The following is an 8,880-nucleotide window of genomic DNA, read 5'->3' as shown; positions in this document are numbered from 1 at the left end:
TGCCTGATAATAATAATGCATATCATTTACTGAGTGTTACAATATGCTGGGCACTGTTTTATGGACTTTATTCACTCATTTAGCCCTCAAAGTATCTTTGTAAATTCACTATTGTTAGCCCCATTTTATGGATGAGAAAATTGAGGCAAGAATATTAATCCGCTCAGGACCACTTTGCTAGTAACTGGCAGAGTAGAGTACAAGACACTCTCTTCCAGAGCTTTAGATTTTTATCCACTACACTATACCGCATCTAAAATGACATACATTCTAGTGGAAGTATAGTGATATTTGAAAGCATACATTATAAGATAATTAAAATTGTGAGCAAAAGTAGTTTGCTTGAGGAGTGAGAATAAATAGAGAAGATACCTATGAACCAGGCCCTAGAATACACCAATGTTGTAGTGTAAAGAGATGAAGAGGACCTCATAACGGGGATTGAGAAAGGATGACCACAAGTAGGAGGATACTCTTAAGATAAATTTGTGTCTAGAAATCAAGTGACGAAAGTGTTCCAACATAAGGAAATGAGCAACTACCCCAAATTCTGCTGCTATGTTAGGTATGGAGAAGGCTCTGATGACACTGATTTTGGCTTGCACATTTCTGATCTTCAGAACTGTAAGATAACTTTTGTTGTTTTAAACCACCAAGTTTGTGGTAATTTGTTATGGCAGCAACAGGAAACTAATAGTTACTAGAGGAAATGAGCTGAAAAAGTAGGAGTCAATGGCCAGAGAGTGAGGACGAGGTTCTCGAAACTGAGATTATGGTGGGAGTGCCATGGTTGGTAATGACAAGGCCCACTTTCAGTCCAATAGTGTTTCAAGTAGGGGGAATGAGAAGAGCACTGAGAAGAGATGAAGGAACTGTGTGACCAAGCTATTAGAAGTGTTACCTATGTAGGTAATACATTTGGAGGGATAGTATCAAAGACAGAGATATTGAACCAAGTATATCCATGTTTGCCTTTCTCCAAACCATTCTCCATTCTCTTTGAAGTTCTCCTTCTATTAAATTCTTTTCCCTTGCTTGAAAGAAACTCTTCCCTATCTTCTCATTGATCTTAGGATAAAAGTCAAAATCTGTAATATGGTCCAGAGAGCTATGCATAATCTGGCCTGGCTCAGTATTTCAGCAACACTGACTTTCCTTCAGTTCCAGGCATGAGTCATGCTCCCCATTTCCTTGGGGGCTTTCTGCTTGACGCACCTCTTTCTGCCTACTTTCTGTGTACTTAAGTTCTGCGTACTTTCCGCTTGGCACTCCTCTTTATGCCTGCCCCCATTGTCTACACTTAGTGAAATTATCCTCATTTTTATCATGTTGGTTCAAATGCTGTGCCTTTAAGGAATTCGTTCCTAATCCAGTGGATTATATCAGACTTTTTATGTTATGCTTTCACAACATTGCATACATTTTAAAATTCATGTATCTTTCTTGCTGTGCATATGTGTATGCATGTATGTGATTGCTTAACTTTTCTGATGAATTGTAAACTCATTGAGAGTAAGGACCTTGTCAGTCTGCTTAATGTTGAAAAGGTAAGAATTTCTCTCTGACAATGTTTTTTCACTCCCTTGTTATGGAAAACTTCAGTTATCAATTAATTCTCACATTAAGTAATATAATGTTTTAAATCCATCAAAATTCACATCTTTCTATTAGAAAATAATAATTTGAAGCTATGATGAGAAACTGTGTTTTTTTTGGGTTTTTTTTTTTTTTTTGAGATTAAGTCTCTCTCTGTTGCCCAGACTGGAATGAAGTAGTGTGATCTCAGCTAACTGCAACCTCTATCTCTCAGGTTCAAGCGATTCTCCAGCCTCAGCTTCCCGAGTAACTGGGACTACAGCTGTGTGCCTCCATGCCTGGCTAATTTTTTTGTATTTTTAGTAGAGACAGGGTTTAACCATGTTGGCCAGGCTGGTCTCAAACTCCTGACCTTAAGTGATCCTCCTGCCTCGACCTCCCAAGGTGCTCACCATGCCTGCCATGAGCAATGTTCTTACTTTATCTATTCAAGGATATTAAGAAGAAGAGATCATTTTAATATGGTCTCTATCATAATTTTGATATAAAGAACTTAAACATGTGGTTGTATAGCCCTCATGTTTCATTTCAGTTTAAAAGTACTTCTTTCTATTGCTGTTCATTTATTCCCCATTCCCCATGATTTTCTCTGCTATGTCTGTGCCAGAGAAGTTTGAGATATGATTCTGAAGAAGTATACTTGTTCAGGAAATCTAAACTTTCCTCCTAGAAAATTTTCAGGTCTGAATCAGAGTAGCAGAAATTGCTGGCAAATCCACTGTCTCCACACCATGTCATGGTCTTCAGTATCAGCTTTATCAACAACAAAGTTGAAAAATGACAAAGAAAAATGAGGTAGGAGGAATCTAAGGATAAATGTTTCAATGACAGATTAACCAAATGCAACATGAGAAACTTGTTTGGATTCTGATTCAAACAACCCAACTGTAAAAAATCATATACAAGACGATCATAGAATTTGAGCATTGACTGAATGTTTAATGATACTCTTTTATGCAAAGATGGTCATGTAACAAATTACTCCAAAACACAGTGGCTTAAAATAACAAACACAGTATCTCACAGTGTCTGTCAGCCAGGCATCTGAGCATGGCTTATATAGGTGTCTTTGTCTCAAGGTCTTTCATAAGACTGCAATCAAGGTATCCTTTAGGACTGCAGATATCTGAAGGCTTGACTGAGATATCTTGACTGAGGATCTGCTTCCAAGTTCGCTTATGTGGCTTGCCAGGCTTCAGCTATAATCTGGCTCATGGACAGAGTCATTAGCCTGCTACACAGGCCTCTCCATAGGGCTTTTCACAATAAGACAGGTTGCTTCTCCCAGAGTTAGGGCTCAAAAAGAGATAGAAAAAGTGTGTGTGTGTGAGAGAGAGAGAGAGAGAAAAAAAATATATATAAATGAGAATGATCAATCATGGCCCATGGAAAGATGTGGAAAATGAGAAATTGAGAGAACAAGAGAAGGTGAGAGAGAAAATATTCACAAGATGAAATTCTCAGTCTTTGTAACCTAATCTCAGAGTGATATCCCATTCCATTAGCCATATTTTATTCATTTAAAGGTTCAGGTAACACTCAAGGGGAAGAACAGCAACAAAAAGTCTTCGATACCAGGAGGTGAGAATCACTGGTGACCATCTTAGAAGGCTATCTATGAGATACATTAAGGAATTATTGTTAATTTTTTCCTTAGGCATGATAATAATATTGTGGTCAAGATGTTTTTTATCTTTTATTGATAAATACTAAAATATTTACGGATGAAATAATATTAAACATTTGTTTCAAAATAATACAATAGGAGGTGGCAAAGTAGATGGGGGTATAAATCAAACAAATAGGACCAAAAACTGAAGAACATTGAAGCTGGATGTTGAGGATTAATTCTATTATTCCTTTTAATTTTGTGTTTGCTTGAAATTTTTTTAAATTTTTTTTTAATAAAAATATTTTACTTTCCATCTACTGAATTTCTGTGTTTATTATACAATAGCTGTTATCTGGGTCAAAGTAAAACAAGTGTATTTAATATGCCTCCTAAACTTCAATAGTAATAAAGTCAACATGCCGTGATTTTATTATTGATCTTTATATTGCTTTATATTTATTCAATCAATGCTGAGTCCAGAAATGTATGATATTTCAACCTATTTATATTAAGGTCTAATCTGTTTAAATAAAAGTTCTGCAGCTATCATAGAAACTTGAGATGACTACCCTATATTAAAAGCCCCATAAGGCTGAATACTCAGAGTAATGTCATCTTAGAATAAAATTCGCCAAGTGGTGTTATAATTATTTCCCAAAGTAATTATAAATTAAATTTACATACTAGCAGTTAAAGTTGGCTGCATCCTTTAGAGTAAAGAAGTTGAGCGATAACATGTAAAGAATGCTTATTTTAAAAACACATATATGGTTAGGGTAGAAAAAGATGCATATTTTGATTCTTTAATTCATTTGGTAGATAGAGAGGATGTGGTAATTTTTAATAACACATATTTTTCAGCAGAGTATATAAAGTGACTTTTTTCATAACCCAGAGGCACTAATACTAGAAATATTAGGTTAGTAAATGAAAAGAAGTATAAGACTTAAAAAATAGGAGACAAGGCACCTGCTCCTAAAATATATTAACATTTGTCTAAGAAGAATATATTCACAAAAAGACCATATGTGTCACAGCATACCTGTCAACTTTTGCGTCACCCTTTTAGAATTCGCCTGTCTTCATGATGATCCTCAAGTTCTCTATGACGCCTTCCCTTATCCCTCAACCAATGGGAATCTCTCTTCCATATTCCTTCATTGATCTGTGTCACACATTTATGTGGCAGCATAGTCAATAATTTTTGGTTTGTGTCCTTTTCTAAGAGTATTTTTAATATCTTCTTAGGTCATGGATTAGCGTTTTGAAAGCCTGGGCCGGGTCTCTTACTTTGTGTACCCCTGAAAGGCCTTGTAATATGGGTTCTCCATACATACATGTTGAAGGAGTAATGGAATAAAATGATTTGCAAAGCTTTGATATTTATTGACTAAGTTTTATTCCACTGTAGAGTGTGTTCCTGTGTAGTCTTCTCAGTGATGTGTATTGAACTGTTCTGTATGGGCTCTGTTCAGTTGGGGAAGATATGTTAGTTGTTAACTCTTTACCTGAAGAGCTCTTTCCTGAGAAATCTTACAGGCTTTTGGGAACAATATGGGATTAAAACGTTTTAGGTCTCTCTTCTCTCAGTACGTTGCAGGTACTTACTGTGTTGTTATCTCAGTCTAATTGCTTTAATGCTTTCTCTTAAGATACTGTGTGAATGAACAATCTGAGATATATCGATAAAAATGGTGCAATGTGCTGAGGCAAAGGTGATACTAGAATTCTATTATCAAAGTGACCTTTAAGTGCTTTTAGAATTTTCTGTTACGTAATTTAGTAATAAGTTGAGTTCATTGAGTTCACATGAATTCTTGTTAATTCTTTTTAAAATGATTAACATTTGAATAGTATATGTTGATATAGCATTTCTACATTGCCTTTATAATTTAAAATATATTTGTTATTATATCTGATGCATTTTATGAGAAGACATTAAAGCATGCTCAATGAACTTATAGATCATTTTAAATTCAGAGTCTTAATAAGTGCATGCTTTAATATCTTCTCATAAGAAAATGTGTCAATGTCTGAAGATGTAGCTGCTTTTTAAAAAAATAAGTAAATATAAAACAAAACAAAATGAATGAACATAAATGCTTTGAAAATATCCTTAAACATTAAAGAAAAATATTGAACCTGAGCTCTTTGGAAAAATGCAAAGAAGCTTTACTCTTTTCATTTGGTTCATGGTTGGAAAAGGCTTGGAGAATGGATGAGAAGCTTCCCTGGGATTGGAAGAACATCAGGCAGAAGCCTCTAGACTAGGGGGCTGAAGAAAGCGCACTGAGGAGACCCACATTAGAGTCTCCTTGCTATTCTCGATGAGGACTCTCTCCTGAGGTACTCTCCTGGGGGAAGTCTTGCGGCTTCCAGCCTGTGCAGGCTGATAAGGGAATCACCTAACGTCTTGAAGACCTCCATATCGTCACATGTTCAGGAAGTGACTTTCGAGGAATTCACACAGAAGAGCTTATTCAGGCACAGCAAGGTTTGATTCATGTTCTCCTCACACCATGGAAACCTTTATGGCATCCAGGTTATTCTTCCATCAGTGATGGCCTATGAGCTCCAGGCATGATGTTGAAATAAAAGCTTAGGGAGAAAATATAGAAGGTCCTCTCTTCCCTTTCAGGCAAGCACATTACATGAGTTTCACTCCCAGGTATATCTAACAATATTCTGGTGAGAGTTTCACTTCCAGGATTATCTAACAATATTCTGAAGACAAACACAATCAACTTTCTACTCTAGATTTAGAATTAGAGCCTTCTACTAGCTAAGGATGGACAGATACAAATGGAGCTCCTAACCCAAAGTGCTATTTCAAATATACTAATGGGCTAACCAGGATTCTAATACACTTATTGAGGCAAGGGGTATCGCAGTTTTTTTCTAGCTAATTACATATCTTGAACACATTCATCAATGAAAAGCATTACTAATGTACTTTATGCTAATTCATAGATGTCCTGGGGATATATGTGGATAAGTCTGAATCACTTGTATAGCTACCCTGAGCACAGATTTTGAATAAAGATCCTTTCAAACATAAGTAACACTTCACCACCACCATGACCAGCGTAATTATAATACATAAATATTTTAAAGTATAAGACTGACAATATTACATTTGAGTAAATGACTTATAAAAGACATTCAGCCAAATGAACAGTTTGTTGCAAGTTAGGGCTTTTGATTGATAGACTACTCTCTAGTCTCCTCATCTTGATTAGATGTTTTTTCCCCCACTATCTTAAGAACTTACATGGGTGCAGATCTAGTGAGCTCTTTCACTCTTATTCCTTAGGTTTGTGCTCTGACTACTACTAGCCCACTCGAATGGATCTTATCAGGGTCAGTAAGGACTACTATTAATATATTGATAAGTCATTGACCCATTCTTGACTCTTATGTTAACCTATCAGTAACACATGACACAGCGAAATTTTCACTCAAATGTCATCTCTTTGAGGCCTTTCTCAGTCACTTGATCTAGAATTCTAAGTCCCTGCCTTATTACTTCCTTTCCACTTCTTTGCCTCTTCTTCTTAGCTGTTATGTGCATTTAATATGCTACAGGTTTTACATATCAGTCCCAGTTATTTTCTTTCTCCTCCCAACCAGAGCATGAGCTCCACGAGGGCTGTAATTTCTGTCTGTTTTATTCATTGTTTTATCACTGGTGCCTAGAACAATGCATGGCACAAAAGAAGTGATTATTGTGCATGGATGAATGAAAAATATCATTTGTGGAAACCTAAACCAACATGAGCTTGTGGAAAGCAATGTGAGACTGTTTATATGTATAAAGAGGGTTTCAAAAAACTTGTTCATGTATTTTTTATTCCAATGAATTTATATTTAGAAATCTATCATAAGTAAATAATCAGAGACAAGATGCAAATTCTGAGTCCCTTAAGTATTATCACCAAAGGCTGCTGGAACACATCTGATAGCCACATGAAAGTATTTACTGCTAACCTGAGATTTGACTACAAACCATTGTTGTATTCCCCATCTCTGCAGATGCCGTGTATTGTTTTGTATTGTGCTGTGTGTCATAAGATGTTCACTTTGGTGGCGGTGACGTAAGATAGAGAGCTTCATTCACAGTCTTTGAGAGTTTACATTTATACAATTTTATGAAAGCAATTTTTAAATCTGCAACAAAAGACTTACAAATATTAAAATTGTTAACACACAAATTCCACTTAGAATTAATCATAAAGCAATACTCATACAGGCAACAATTTACATAAAAGGACAGTCATCATATAATTATTGATAATGGTTAAAAGTTGAAAACCTTAACGTTCAGAAATTAAATATTTATTCAGTGGAATATTTGTTTTCACAGACTAATAATCTGCAAAATGTCCTTGATAAGTGAAAAATCACATTTTTTTGAGAGCACAACTCCAAATCATCTTTTATTAATATGAAAAGGGCATATTTAGCAAAAGACACACTGAGAAAAGAGTCACTGTGGCCCAGGACATGGGGCAGAGAGGTGCCAGGCCTGAGCCCCTGCTGGGAGAGAAGGAGGCTCAGGACAAAGTGGGAGAAGTGCTGGGAAGAGCTGCGTAGTGGGGCCACAGAAAGCTCCAGTGGGCAACACTCTTGGCAGGTCATGGGTGGCACTCACCGGGACCTCGCTGCTAACTCTTGTTTTTTGGGGGGCATAGTTAGTGCTGCCACCTCGAGTGAGAGCCGCCCCTTGGTTCCTGGAGGGCACCCACCAAGGGACACAGGACAGGAAGTCCAGGATGGCTAGTGCAGCTCGGGATGAAGGCCAGGGAGAAGCAGGTGCTCTGCAATGGCCAGGAAAGGTCCAGACCCTGAGGCTGAGGGGCTTCCTGTTTCGTGCGGACGCTCCACTCCGTCTCTGCCAGGCACTCTCCGACTAGGGCCCGGGCATGGATGATATCTCTCTTCAGGCCCTTCATGGTGCTCTTGCTGCCAGCATAGGTGGGCCGGATCTCTTTGCTCATCTCCTCTATGACCGACAGCAGGTCCTTGTAGGGTGTTCTGGGAGTCCTGGGCGCTGGTGACTTCATCTCCTGCACAAAGCCCATGGAAGGCGGCCCGAAGTCGTTAAACAGTGGTCTGAAAGGGGCAGCGGCCCCTGACTTTGAGCCCGAAGGCGATGGGACGCTTCGTGACCACGCCCACTTCATGGACCAGCGGGGCCAGCAAACTGAGGCTCAGCGAGAGTAGGCGGCAGGCCCAATATTGCAGAACTCAGGTTATCTTCATTTCGAGGTCTCCATCGTCCGGTAGGCGAGCAGGAGTGGAGCTAGATCCTCACCTGGTAGGGATTGGGGTGCACGGCCCAGGGGTGCTGGAGCAGGGGGTGAAAAATCACTAAACAAGGAATCCAATTTTATATTAACAGCATATATCTTTTTAAAAATATAAGTATAGAGAAAGGGGATGAAATCAATGTTACAATGTTATCTGTGGAATTTGACGTGGGTGATTTTCCTCACTAGAATATTAAGGTAGAATAAAAAATAGAATGGGACAGTAAAAGTCAGGTTCTTGATTGAAAATCTCCAGATTTCCTTGCCCAACCTTTTACATTTGCACAACACTTACATGTCACCTTCTAACAATTGATTCTCCTAACCGCCCTGTGAGTTGGCAGGTCAAGTATCATTATCTGC

At 37.9% G+C, this 8,880-nt stretch overlaps 1 pseudogene; it reads right to left on the bottom strand.

The window, feature by feature from the left end:
• Positions 1 to 7,189: 7,189 nt before the first annotated feature.
• LOC116274514 lies at positions 7,190 to 8,644 on the bottom strand (annotated as a pseudogene).
• Between the last annotated feature and the right edge of the window lie 236 nt (positions 8,645 to 8,880).

The sequence above is a fragment of the Papio anubis genome, chromosome 4 (genome assembly GCF_008728515.1).
Source record: "Papio anubis isolate 15944 chromosome 4, Panubis1.0, whole genome shotgun sequence".
Classification (NCBI taxonomy): domain Eukaryota; kingdom Metazoa; phylum Chordata; class Mammalia; order Primates; family Cercopithecidae; genus Papio; species Papio anubis.
The sequence above is the reverse complement of the archived record's forward strand: the minus strand, read 5'-3'. Positions and strand labels throughout refer to the sequence as shown.